Source organism: Aphis gossypii, chromosome 1 (assembly GCF_020184175.1).
Source record: "Aphis gossypii isolate Hap1 chromosome 1, ASM2018417v2, whole genome shotgun sequence".
Lineage (NCBI taxonomy): Eukaryota > Metazoa > Arthropoda > Insecta > Hemiptera > Aphididae > Aphis > Aphis gossypii.
This window is the reverse complement of record NC_065530.1, coordinates 42,681,519-42,695,677: the sequence shown is the minus strand read 5'-3', so window position 1 is coordinate 42,695,677 and position 14,159 is coordinate 42,681,519. Positions and strand designations below refer to the sequence as shown.

The window sequence follows — 14,159 nt, the reverse complement described above, 5'->3', positions numbered from 1 at the left end:
GGTCCCATCGCCCCTTAGTTCAATCAAGAAAAAAATAAAAATAAAAATATTCTTGTAGGTACTATAGAAAGTAAAAATTATCATTCAATCTAATTGTAAGCAGAGAAAACTATAGGCTCTTTACACACGTGGGCCCCGGGGACGTGCCCCCTCCCCCTTAATCCGGGCTTGTTGCTTCCTATAGGTGCGTTCTATTATACCATCATCATGAAACACCATGCTGTTATTGAACAATAAGTGATACAATTATAAAAAAACTACTGTATGTAAGTATGACGTGTAACAAAATATCGCAATTTAAAAATGTTATACCGGAAGTAATTTGGGCTTCCATCATCGAATACTGTTCAAAGTCCATATTATTGTAATAGTATAGCAGTGTGGCGACATCGGAACCACATACTCAGTATTGTTGTCTATAAAAAAATATGTACTGGGCATCCAACAAAGAGCAAACATTAACCAAATATTTGAAATTGAAAAAAATGAAAAATTTAAGTTATTATGACCGGATAGGACAGTTGGCATACCGAATTTTTCTTGGGGATAGACCAACCTATACACAACCGTACACTGCAGTCATCTATACAAAACTGCCAATACAAAGCTGCATATCTAAAATTTATATCCGAATCCATAGTCAGATTAGATTAATCTAACCTGACTTTTTTTACTAAGTCTTCTTTCTTCAATCTTCAGCAGTGCTTCGTGACTATACAGTTCATATAGGCGTCTTAAAAAAGGGAGTTTACTCGGTATCTCGCAAAGCCAATCCGCCGCTTTTTTTTATCGTTTTACCGAGTCGTAGGTAAAACGAAAAAAAAAAGAAAAGAAAAAAAAGGTTGTTATATATTTGTTTAACGTTTGGTTACCTCTTTATTGGACGTCCAGTACATAGGTATGTATAAGTGAGAGTCCTGTTCAAACTGCGTTAGACCGGAACTATCAGTGTGATCACGCTAAGAGGTACCACTAAATATTTCAGAACGATGACCTTGTATACTGTATAGAAATGGGGTTTTTACTAAATGAAAGATAGTACTTAAATACACATTTATTTATGATATTCAAATTTTTAACACTTTCGGTGTGCGCATGCGCAATACAACTTACATTTTTTTAAATGGAAACACTACTTTTTTTTACATATTCGGATAGATTATTTTTTTTAAAACGTTTTTTGTATAAAAAGTTTTTTTCTATTTACAAAACTGACAAAGTTAGAGAAGTCAACATTTGAGTTTTTGCATAATTTGTATAGTTTGCATAATTTTAAACGGAATGTTCACTTATAACTACTGGAAATAAAAAAAATAGTGCCAAATTAATACCTAATTATACCTTATCTGTTTATAAATAATAATTTATTAATATCGTACGTCGTCCTGATGGATATCCCGAGTACCTGCGTGATATAATTTTTTTTAGTAAACTGCTATAATACGATTACAATTTTAACTATTTTTATAGTGGAATTTTATTTTATTTTTCAATAGTTCTAATAACGATAAGATAACCAGATTAATAATAATAATTAAGAAATAATACATTTGAAGTAATTAAATAATTTTTAGTGTACAGTATTTTTTATTCCCTTAACTAAAATTAATAAATTAAATGTTCTTATAACAAAATAGTTATAAACTGCTTGTAATAGTTATATTAATGTTGTAACAAAATAAATTTATCTTGTAAACTGTTCAAAATGTCCACCATTATGTTCTAAACATGATTCGAGTCGCCTCAAAAATTCAGTCGAAGTTGACGCGTTGATTTGTTCCTCACTTAAAATTTGACATGCTGCCTGTATTTTGTTTATTAAATCTTGAACATCGACAGGTGGATCTTTGTAAACCACTGTCTTCAAATGTCCCCATAAAAAAAAATCTAATGGGTTAAATCTGGGGACCGTGCCGGCCAAGGAACCACGCCATAAGTACCAATCCAGCGGTTCTGAAATATTTGATTTAATTTTTGTTTAACAATAATTGCATTATGTGCTGGTGCTCCATCTTGCTGAAAAAACATATGTTCTCGCGTGTCTAATGGAACATCAACCAATAGTCCTGGTAGTTCGTTGGTTAAAAAATTTAAATATCGTCTGCCATTAAGCGTGCCATCATAAAAGTACGGTCCTATAAGTTTCCCATCAATTAACCCACACCATACATTAATACCCCAGACTGTTTGAAAATTAGTTTCACGTGACCAGTGTGGGTTAGTGTCATCCCAGTATCGATGATTCTGTTTATTCATTATACCATTGTTAGTAAATTTTGATTCATCACTCCAAAGAATACGATTGACAATTAAAGGGTTATAATGAAACTGAATATTAAACCAAGCTATAAATTCTAATCTACGAGTAGAATCTCCTGCACGCAAATGTTGGACAAAATCACATTTATATGGGTGCATTTTGTGTTTTTTTAGAATTTTTTGGACATAACCATATGAAACTCCAATTTCGCGAGCAATATGCCTAATTGATGAACGTGGATTAGCTCGTATATATGCTAGTACCTGTAATTCTGTATCTTCGTCAAATACTGCTCTACGCCTTTGTTGGTTGATTTGTCTGCCAGGAAATCGCCCTTCTTGATTTAACCCTTGTAAAAGTCTTAAGATATAATTATGAGGAGGATGGTATCTTTCTGGGAATCGTTCGGAATCCGTCCTAGCACATAGACGTACATTACGTTGGCATTCGCCATAAATTAACAACAACTCTACTTTTTCAGCGTTATTCATATTTAAACAATAATAAAATTATAAAAACACTTATTAACCAGATATTACACGAATATCACATAAATTTTATTATGGGTCTAGTTAAAGAATAAAACCAAAATGATCTTTTTCTTAAAACAAAATATCTTAATAGTTACATTATCTGATTATCTTATCGTTATTAGAACTATTGAAAAATAAAATGAAATTAAACTATAAAAATAGTTTTTTAAATTGTAATCGTATTATAGCAGTTTACTAAACAAAAATTATATCACACAGGTACTCGGGATATCCATCAGTACGACGTACGATATTATTAAATTATTATTTATAAACAGATAAGGTATAATTAGGTATTAATTTGGCACTATTTTTTTTATTTCCAGTAGTTATAAGTGAACATTCCGTTTAAAATTATGCAAACTATACAAATTATGCAAAAACTCAAATGTTGGCTTCTCTAACTTTGTCAGTTTTGTAAATAGAAAAAAACCTTTTTATACAAAAAACGTTTTAAAAAAAATAATCTATCCGAATATGTAAAAAAAAAGTAGTGTTTCCATTTTAAAAAATGTAAGTTGTATTGCGCATGCGCACACTGAAAGTGTTAAAAATTTCGAATATCATAAATAAATGTGTATTTACTATTTAAGTACTATCTTTCATTTAGTAAAAACCCCATTTCTATACAAGGTCATCGTTCTGAAATATTTAGTGGTACCTAAATAAACTATATGGTAACACTATATACTACAACTATATACTCTTTTTTAAGAGTAGCGTGATCACACTTATAGGTACACGACAGTGGTGGACCCCGGGTCCAGATCCCCCCTTGAATAAATCCTGGTTGCGCTACTGGTACACAACAAATTCCTACACGTTTCGTACCTAACCTAGTCCCGGCCTAGCACAATTAATATATAACAAAATATTGATAACATTATACGACCTCATAATCCGTATGTTGACTTGGAAAATTATACCATCATCATGAAACACAATGCTGTTATTGAACAATAAGTGATACAATTATAAAAAAACTACTGTATGTAAGTATGACGTGTAACAAAATATCGCAATTTAAAAATGTTATACCGGAAGTAATTTGGGCTTCCATCATCGAATACTGTTCAAAGTCCATATTATTGTAATAGTATAGCAGTGTGGCGACATCGGAACCACATACTCAGTATTGTTGTCTATAAAAAAATATGTACTGGGCATCCAACAAAGAGCAAACATTAACCAAATATTTGAAAATGAAAAAAATGAAAAATTTAAGTTATTATGACCGGATAGGACAGTTGGCATACCGAATTTTTCTTGGGGATAGACCAACCTATACACAACCGTACACTGCAGTCATCTATACAAAACTGCCAATACAAAGCTGCATATCTAAAATTTATATCCGAATCCATAGTCAGATTAGATTAATCTAACCTGACTTTTTTTACTAAGTCTTCTTTCTTCAATCTTCAGCAGTGCTTCGTGACTATACAGTTCATATAGGCGTCTTAAAAAAGGGAGTTTACTCGGTATCTCGCAAAGCCAATCCGCCGCTTTTTTTTATCGTTTTACCGAGTCGTAGGTAAAACGAAAAAAAAAAGAAAAGAAAAAAAAGGTTGTTATATATTTGTTTAACGTTTGGTTACCTCTTTATTGGACGTCCAGTACATAGGTATATATAAATGAGAGTACTGTTCAAACTACGTTAGACCGGAACTATATAGGTACACGACAGTGGCGAACCCATGGGGGTTATCCTGGTTGCGCCACTGGTACACGACAAATTCCTACATGTTTCGTACCTAACCTAGTCCCGGCCTAGCGCAATTAATAAATAATAAAATATTAATAACATTATACGACCTCATAATCCGTATGTTAACTTGGAAAATTATATATAGGACTGAAGTAATGAACTTAATAATAATATGTGAAAAGTGTCTTGTAAACAAATAAAAAAAAAATTGTGTATTTAAAATTAAAAAAACTTTATTTTGAATTTTGGTGTTGTTTGTTTGACTGTCTGTGATAAACTGAACAAAATCAAATAAAATCTCTTGTTTTAAATAATACAGTGTTTGCTTATCGTTTCGTAGTTACATGGTTTTGTGGCCAATATTATATTATTGATATGCCTTTCGAATTCAAACGTTTGCAGTTTTCGGCGCGACTCGCCTTTGCAATGGTCATCAACAAAGCACAAGAACAATCGTTACAAGTGTGTGGACTGAATTTCGCAAAACCATAGTTCTTACATGGACAGCTATATGTGGAATGCTCACAAGTCGGAGAACCTTCAGATTTATTTGTGTACATACCAGAAGGAAGAACAAAACATATTGTGTATCCAAATTCAATTCAATAAATATGATTTAACTGAATACTTGAATTGTCAGACTTTTCTCGATAAAAAGAATACTAATTTAAATACAGAAATTTTTAACTTTACTGATGTCTATGATAATTTTATAAGTATGAATTCTTTGTACTATTAATTTAAATAAATTTAAATAAATTTAAAGTAATATTGTGTAATTTTACAAGAACAAATTAAAACTTCATTTATTCAAACCAAAATAAATATATATTTGTTTTAACCTAGAAGAATGTAATATTTTAAACCAAAATAAATCAGTAGGTTACTTTATTCTTTAAAATTTAATTTTAAGTAGTGTAGGAGAACCACATAGTAGTAAACTTATGAATAAGAAATGTGAAAGTGAAAGAGTTTAAATATCTTGGTCTATTTCTTAAGTATAGACATAATTAAAATAGCTTTATTTAGGGCTCGGATTTTAAAGCATATGCTTCTTTTTTTATATTATATGAGATAAAAATCTAATTTTTATATATAAATATTCCTTTCACATCTTTCTGTTTCAAAATAAACTTATTTATTTTGGTTTTTTTTTTTTTATGTAAATGGTTTTTAAGCTTTTTTTAAATTATTCCAGCTGTGGATTTTTATATGTTTATTATGCTATTGTAATAAAAATAAATTAATTAATAAGAAATGAAAAAACCCAGAATACGGACTAAATGATTATTATTATTATATTTGGTCATTATTGTTTTCGTTATCAGCTTGATTATTGTTAATAATAATTTAATTTAATTGATTAATGTATAGACTGTCGATCTACATAATATATTTCTTAATACCTATATGATCAGTGGCCTATAACATCGATACCGACCATTTCAAAATTTAACATTTATGTAGTGTTATAATTTGAAACCTCTTGTATATGAAGTATACATTTCAATGGATGTAGAGAGTTCGTTTTCTATGTATAAAAATATTCAGTCAAACAATAGAGTCAGTTTCACTACTCCAATTCTAGGGAAATACATGGTAGTTAATTATTTTTTTAATTTAAATTTTAAATTAATTTTTCAAACTTTTGTATTCATTTTTATAACTAATTAATATCTATTAAGGTTTGGTTATGATTTTTTTTTTTTTTGCTTTTTTAAAACAGTGCAAAACAGTTTGCTTTTTTGTTACTTATTATGCTTTAAAATCCGAGCCCTATTTATACTAATTACTAATTAGGTATACTAACAATATTATTATATGTAACTACTAACAATATTCTTTTTCAAATTTTATGAAATTAAATATATATTTAATAAATCTATAAAATAATTATTCATCTTTAGTACAATCAGTTAATTCTTATATGGTACTTTTCTAGTCTAGATTATTATAGTTACATCATTAACTAATATTAGGTAACTAAATTGTTCTATACAACTACTAACTAGTACCTGTCCTACTATTTTGATTAATAAAGAACTAAAAGTAAATGACTTTAAGTTTATTTTTAATTTTAATTCTCTAGTAGAGCTATATAAACATAAATATTTAGTTCCCTTCTTAGATCATAACTCATAAGCATTGTACAAGATATAAAATAATATTACTCAGTTATAATAAGTGTTTGGCAAACAGAATGTTTTATATAATAAGATTTAAAACTGTGTTAAACCTTTAATATTATGTTATCAATTTTAATGATTTATACTTTATAATCTATCAAAAGTTATGTTAGCAATCTCGATTTATTTAGTATTTAATCCACATTCGTAATCTAAAACATTATATATTTACAAGGTTTATATTTTGGTTTCTTGTTTCTTTTATTTTATTTATAATTGCGTTACAAAACTATTTTTTAATCTAATTTTAATTAGTTCTAATACAGTATAATATATGCATAAATTGATTAGATAAAAACCATTCATCCAATACAAAATTATGGCACCCGCCCAAATGATCACTGCTGCATTTAGAGATATCGAGTGCTCAAACGTTGTTTTGATTTTGAATATCGAACAGTTAAAAATTCCCAGTCGTGCTACACTATTAAATGTGTACAGCTGAGTCAATAAATAAAAATTTAAGTATGATGGGTATAATTATAATTATTTTCTATTAATTTCCTATTTAATTTTTTTTTTTTACAGATTTCGATCTTCTACAGTATAAAGTTTTGTTAAATTATAGTTATTAAATTAAATTATAGTTTATAATAATTTAACATTTAAACACGAACAAAAATTAAGCGTCATAAGGTAATAAAATCATATATTTTTATCATTGTATAAATATCAAGTACTAGCTAGGTATTTATTAACTAATATTAGTACTTACCGATGAACTATAGGCAACAATAATCAGTAACATATGTCTATATAATAATATATTAATATGTGCTCTGTGAAATGTTCTTTTCATCGAACATTTTTATTATTTACTAGTTCTACGTAATAATATAATACATACGGCGCAAACTACCATCGTGGCATTCTACTCCACATAGGTAGTATATTGTGTATATAATACACGATTCAATATATTTTAATGATTTTTTTTGCACATTTGTTAAGTAAAATTCACAGAAATGCAATTTTATTAATGTTGATGTAATACTTAATATATTAAGTTATTATAGTAACAGCTCAGCTGGTTGTGTTTAAATCGATTAGTCGATTAGAATTTAGAACTCAAATTTAATAACCTGTCGTAGGTGAACATTCTTTGCTCGAGTGCCAATAATACGTGCAATGTCTTACAAACATTTTGTTGATAGTTAAGTATATAGGACTCTACAAAATAAGATTATAAGTATAAAAACAATAAAATGTAATACTAAACTCTAGTTGTAGTAACAATAAAAATATGCCTTTCTACCTTAGTTAAAATTATTTTATTTTTTTATTGTCAAAAAGTGTGATTGAGAAACTTCTGCCAATAATTAAAAATGAAATAATTTCAACTTTAAACAGTTATTCATAGACACACTCGAAATCAAATAGGACAATGGCTTTCTTAGAATTATTTGATAGAGAGAAATAAAAAGTGTAATTTTATTGAAAAGTCAACTGCATAGTTGTAGCCCTTCCTCTATCGACTTTAACAATAGAGTATATTTATTATAATATAGTCTCTATACTACTATTATTTGTATATATGTTACTGCCGTTACCGGAAAAGATGATAATTCAGGAATTGTCGTGATATCCTAGTCATTGTTAACAATGACTGGGAAGGATCAGAAATGTTGGATATTTTGTAGTTTTATCATAATTTCCGTATTATATTAGGCAATATTATAATTTATAAATCCGTATCAAAACAAATATCAACACCACATATTATTGGTAATCGATCTGATTATGAATCATAAGTAGGAACCTATATTATATATTGTAAACCCAGTTGTATGTTTTCGTTTGTATTACTTATAACTTATAATACAATTTACAAATTAAAAATTATCGTAGTATAACTGGTGTCTTTATATAGACACACTAGGGACTCTAAAGTACCTACTGTTTGTGCACTAGAAAATTGAATAGCAAAGTGTAATAATTGTGTTTAAAAATGGATTTAAAATATTTTTAAATGGTTAAATTTGAGAACGAAATTGTATTATTAATTGAATATAAACGAAACGATGATATTTTTTTTTATGATTATGATTTATCTTAAATAGACAATACGAGTAAATATTATAATGTATTATTTGATTTTTAACTTAATTTTTAATTTTATTATCAATGCCTTATTATTTTATTAGTCGTTGTCATCAACGACTAGTTATTGACGTTAATTCCTTATGAAATCAGGCATTATCATTATTGACTAGTCTTTATCAACTTTGATTAAATATCATTTTTTCCGGTAACGTATACATTTGAATTTATTATAAACAGTACATATTTTTCTTGATTTTTAAGACATGATGATATCAAGAATCCACATTACTTCACATCGTGAGAATAAATATAAATATATAGTAGACTGCACAGATATATTTACGAAACCATTTTATTGACTTAGAAGTAAGACTAAAAAGAGAAAAGATGGCTATAAAAGATGCGTAATTGTTAATTTTAAATAAAATATTATTTTTATTTGTTTAAAAAATGTTAGTTCTCCACTAGTTATACTGGATTTACAATTGAAGGAATAATAGTAAAGATGTATCTATATTATATAAATCATCAAAATCTATAACAGTTATCTAAGATTTATGTACAATTTTCTACAGAAGGAAACTTTTTGTCATGAAAATTAAAGGATTTCTACATAATTAATTTTAGGCCGAGATCTTAATTTTCTTGTAGGTAATTTTAAATAAATGTTGATGTCATACTCTCAACATTTTTTATACATTATATATTTTTATTTTTAACAATAAAATGTGATACGTTCCTTTCCTAGTCGAAATTTCCTCCTTCTTGAAAATGTATTTCTACCAAGTTTTTTAAATATCTTTGGCAACTGAACTTTATGCTTTCAAGCCCTACCTGTCTCATAGCTAAGACCTGGTTCAATTTTTTTTTTTGAGCCCTGTCCCCAGATCCTTCAAGTACTCGTGTCTATAATTTCTATATAAAATGGCTTTCTCTTCTATAGTATAAATAGTTAAAGTATGCAATTTTGAGAAAATTATCATTAGCACAATCCCCACCAAACTCCAAAGTAAAATCATGTAGACGCTACTTGACTTGAAGGTCGCGTACAATGCCGTTACCAACCAATACTACACTTTTTCAGTAGATAACCTATCCAGGCTAGCCACCTATAAAAAAACAGGTACTTAATATACCTATTATTATAATTAAATTAAATTCACAAATAAATCCAATATCTTTAAAAGAATTGGTCTTCGACATTATATTTATATTAATACAATTTAACTTTTTAATACTTTCTCAGTTATTTAGTCTAACATTTTATCTTTTTTTTTATTATGACTAACTACTAGTTTTAAAATTAAAAATTAAATTGTTTATTTAAAAATTATAATTTAATTAATAAATATGTATCATATATATATATATATAAAATCAAGATATTGGATATTGAATCGATAATGAATTTTTGTCGAGACTAAAGATTTTCACTAAGTTTAATAAAATAAAAATAAAAAACCATTGAAAAACAAATGAAGTATTATAACAGAATAATTTATTCTGTGGTAATACATAAACTTAAGAATTAAATAAAAAAATAATAATTGGTACGCATGATGGCGATGATTAACAGCTATACTTATATATCACACTTATATAATTTGTAATGTTTATTACTTTATTATTATTTATGTCAGTCTTCAACTGACTTTATAATATACTTAATAACGTGACGTGGGTTTAAATACATGTATTTTCGAAAAATTATTGACTTATAGGTAGGTGGTACTTGATGCACGTCATACGTAGAACGGCTGAACGTATTATATTTACTTACAAAACGATTCACCTAGTATGCTCATTGCTCACTGACATTTTGATTATTCTTATTTAATAAAACATTTATTTAAATTTAAATTGTTAGTATATTTAAAAACTTTATTTACAGATAACTATTTATAGATATTTTGTACCATTTATGGTTTAGTCTTAAATATTTATTGTCTTGTAGGTAACTAGGTAAGTACATGATAATTATTAATTTTTATACTTAAAGTATATTTACTTTAAATAATCATTAAATGCTAAAACATTTAAATATTAAAATTAAAATTAATAATTCTAATTTTCAAATCGTTACGTTATAAATCTACGATCTTTAATTCTGATATATATATATATATATATATATATGTATGTATTATTATGCACCCTTATTAATACTTACAATTAAAAAATGCTCGTTTGAGTTTAATTTTTATACATAAAAATTTTAAAACAATTATCTGTTTAATATTAATTAATTTACAATAAAAATGTGCTTTTCGTTTTAAAAATAAATATTATAATTGTATACCTACTACTAGACATTATTCGTTAGAGATTAAAATAGTATAGAAACCTTCAAACCTAAAACATTATCCAATTCTAAATGGTATCAAATATATAAATATTTAAAAATATATAGTTTTAGAATTCTTCGATTTTTCACTACACTTTCAAGCAATAGGTATAAAAATAAAAGATTTTATAGATGATTTCAGTATAAATTTGTACTTTGAATGCAAATTAAAAAAAAAAAGGTGATCAATTGAGGTAACGCTTTGCTGTACAGTAGATATCGAGTGGATTTTGAATATAGAGTAGGTCACTAATCACTATAATAGCTGGTGTGTTAAATTTGAATGCAATGATAAGGACCAATGTATTATTGTACGAGATAATATTCAATGTATACGAAAAGCAATTCTGAATGGAGATGATTTGTCAGTATAAGATAAATATTTTCTACTGGGTAGTGAAAAAGGTGGTTTATGTTTTAATGACCTGGATAGTGGATACCTCAAAATTCAATCATGTACAGAAAATGGAAATTTAAACAATTGGCGTACATTTCAAGTTTCAACAACCAGTAATTTTTAACTATATAGCAAAAATCTAAAATTATTTGATAGTAAATAATCGTTGTTTATACATGAATATTTGATTTCGTAAAAATTTAAACTTAAGATAATTTTATTTTAATTGGCCAATGCTCAACTTATTTCGTAATTATTGTAAATTTTTAACTATATAGCAAAAATCTAAAATTATTTGATAGTAAATAATCGTTGTTTATACATGAATATTTGATTTCGTAAAAATTTAAACTTAAGATAATTTTATTTTAATTGGCCAATTCTCAACTTATTTCGTAATTATTGTAATCCAAACTTATGGAAAATCTTGTATTAAATGTTCAACTCTTAGTGTTGTGGACTTTAACGCCTTCTTTTTTACTTTTGGTTCTCGGATAGGAGTAATTAGGTTAAATATTAATGAACGCACTTTATTTACACTAAATAAATCTCGCTTTTATTAGAATTTCGCGAGACGGTGCCGATTACATTGATCGTACGCAACTGACTCAAAAGTCATACAATATAATTTAAGTCTGTAATAATAATAATAATAATAATAATGTTGTTATCGGGATCGGACGACCACATTTCGCCTTTATCAAGACCGAACGAAACCGACACAAATTACAGACCCTAAATACAAAATAATAATATAAAATAATATAATATAATACAATATCATGCGTTAACACTTAGCAACAAATATTCATAATTTTGACGAATTTTGTCACAAAGTTGAACTTCAAAAGCTAAAAAATTGTGACAATGTATTCTTATAATTTTTGAATCAGTATATGACTAACTCATGAGAAACTTTATATTACCTACATTTTCAAAATGTTTTTATCGACATTATCAAAAAAAAAATTTTTTAAGAAAAACCAAAAATTTCAGTTCTCTATATTTTGTGCATAGCTCAAAAAAATATATAATATTTTGAAAATTTAATCGTGTATAAATAACACTAATAAAAATTTGGTGAAAATATCAAGTATTTACAGTGATTCGTTTTTTAGTTACAACTACGAGTATACCTATATAAAAAAAATCGATTTTGTCGTTAACTAATTTTGCGTAATAATTCCCGTTTTTCCGTCACTTTTCTGTTGTTTTTCTCGTTTTTTCCGAAAACTGCTGGAAACTTCTTACTTTTGACCTCTATAATGCACCAAGGATATTCAATTTTCCATCGAAAACCACCCCTGAAGTTCTAAATTGAAGCATTATTTCGACCAGTTATGGACAAAAAAAAACACACACACACATTATTGTAAAATCCATATATTCATCACTCCGTTCAGAATCTAAAAAACTGTCAAAATGTATTTTTGATATTTTTTATTTTCCATAAGAAAAAATTACATAGAACCCTCAAGGTTAACCTTATATCCAAGGTTTTTTTCTCACAAACAAAAATATTATCATATATAAGTCGAAAAAAGTATAAAATTTCAAATATCTATAAATAAATTTAATAGACCTAATAAGACCTTATAGAATTATAAATCCAATACAAAATTAATATACGAGCATAATAAATATATCATAGACGTCATATGCAATGAGATCTATTTCAAATGCGTACATACATACCTATTTTATAATTTTATATGTATAATATAATATGATTGTTTAATAAATATATATATACGAAGTGATCCATTTAACGTAAGACATTATACATTTCAGAACACATTAACATTTTGAAGATATTTTTATTCCAAAATTTTAAGTTATTACAAAACACTACTTTTTATCATTACAATTTTTTACTTTTTTACTTACCAACATCTTGTGGAGTATTTCTGTTTCACTCCACGTAGGGATATAGCCAGAAAAAAATCTACATAGTTGGAAACCCTCTCCCCTAAAAATAAAATCCAAGCTATGACCCTGAATCCACTAAGTACTGATATATTGATCACTGATAAGTTGTAACTTATATAACTATCATACACTCATTATCCAAAATATAATTATTATACATCGAAGTACTCTAAAAAAATTTTGCTTAGAAATAAAGAAATAAAAATGTATGTCGTTATTAAAAAAATTAAAAATCAACAACGATAAGAAAAATAATAAAAATAGTTTTTTTAGACTGATATTATTTTTTAATTATTTTAAAATGGGTGAAAAAAAATTCAAAATTATTATGAGTGTATTATAAATCACCCGTTATTACAGCCATACAAGTTATTATATTATTGTTATATACTTTCCATTTACAAATCACAAGAAATATTGCGCTCTAAATAGTCTAAACAATATTATAATGTCAATAATAAATCATATATCATCGTAGTGATGATAAGCTTATTATACATTATCAGACTGTGTCGCAGTCCCTTTACTATTTAAGGGCGTAATTCTGTTCCAGACGTAACTTTATTATTATGACCACATATTAATATATTATTATAATAATGTCTCTCCTGCTGGCCTGCCTTGAAAACATCGACTTGCGCACGCCTGTCGTGTATTATATTATATATACCTATTACCATTTACCAGTATTACCTACCTATGACCGATCACCACCGCTCAAGGTTAATCGACAATGATTTAAAATATATAGGATGATTC

At 26.9% G+C, this 14,159-nt stretch overlaps 1 pseudogene; it reads right to left on the bottom strand.

Annotated features, from left to right (window-relative positions):
• Positions 1–841: 841 nt before the first annotated feature.
• Positions 842–4,702, bottom strand: LOC126549141 (uncharacterized; annotated as a pseudogene).
• Positions 4,703–14,159: the final 9,457 nt, after the last annotated feature.